This window comes from Physeter macrocephalus, unplaced genomic scaffold (genome assembly GCF_002837175.3).
Source record: "Physeter macrocephalus isolate SW-GA unplaced genomic scaffold, ASM283717v5 random_9202, whole genome shotgun sequence".
NCBI lineage: Eukaryota > Metazoa > Chordata > Mammalia > Artiodactyla > Physeteridae > Physeter > Physeter macrocephalus.
Window position 1 is genome coordinate 1,248 of NW_021154477.1, and position 1,019 is coordinate 2,266.

General features: G+C 48.6%; 1 long non-coding RNA gene across 1 annotated transcript in view; it reads left to right on the forward strand.

Annotated features, from left to right (window-relative positions):
- Positions 1-657, forward strand: part of LOC114485887 (uncharacterized) — a 1,805-nt gene extending 1,148 nt beyond the window's left edge. Inside the window, exons 2-3 of the long non-coding RNA XR_003679135.1 lie at positions 239-381; positions 589-657. This is a non-coding gene — a long non-coding RNA (uncharacterized lncRNA). The remainder of the gene's footprint in view (positions 1-238; positions 382-588) is intronic.
- The last annotated feature ends 362 nt before the right edge of the window (positions 658-1,019 follow it).

Below are 1,019 nucleotides of genomic sequence, written 5' to 3' on the forward strand. Positions count from 1 at the left end.
AGTGCAATGGATTCAAGAACTTGCCCGGTACTATATTTAGGGATTCTGATGAGTGTACACACTACCTGAAGTTGCATTCCATCTCCAAAGCGAGCTTACAGCAGGCTTATACCTCGGTACATTTTAGCCGTATGTTGTGGCGAAAGCTTGCCGAAAGGTGTTCACGTTCTGTTGACGACGAAACTGACGGTTCGCAATTTGACTCACCAGACAGGAACCTGATGGTGCACGCGTGCAGGTCACACTCAAAAGCGGTCACAAACGGACGCGGTAAGGACCGTTGAAGCAGATTTTGTGGAACATGTGCTGCTTGCACCACGTCAAGTGGTTGACGGACATAAATTTGTCTTAATCGACGTGCGGGAACCGGCGGAGCTGCAAGTAAGCAATCGTGGCGTAGGGTCGTGTCTACGTCACGCACTTCCTTTGGAGCAGCGAGCAAATGCGCATGGTTGTCCAACACGTTGGGCCAACGTTCAGGCGGCATCACTTGCGTACAAATGGGTGTTCGTGTGATAATGCCATGTATGTGTGTATACGTACATTTTAGGTCCACATGTTGCTGAGTTGCCTGCTTATTTTGTCCAGGCTTTAGGAACAATACCTATGGCCATAAACATTCCTTTGGGGGAACTGGAAAACGTTTGGAATCTTGACCCTGAAGCGTTCCAGAAACGGTAGGGCACACTGTCTAGTAGGGTGTTTCCCTCGGTCCCTGCAGAGCTCAGACTACGTGCTGACGGATGGCGCACAGTACACCTGATGGCAGGCAATCAGGTCTTTTACTTAGTTTTAACTGGGGCAATGTTTTGACGTGAATGCAACGCAAAGGTATTCTTTTGTCATGCTTCTACAAATTCCTACGTGTCCCTGTTGAGCCGTACGTATGCGACCGAATTTCACCTGTTTGACTTCGTATCTTTTCCACACCACGCGAAGAGTCAAGGAACTTTTGTTTGCACTAAGTGTTTGTGTACCCGTTCGCCTTCACCCAGGTGTTGTAATACTTTGTAGTGCCG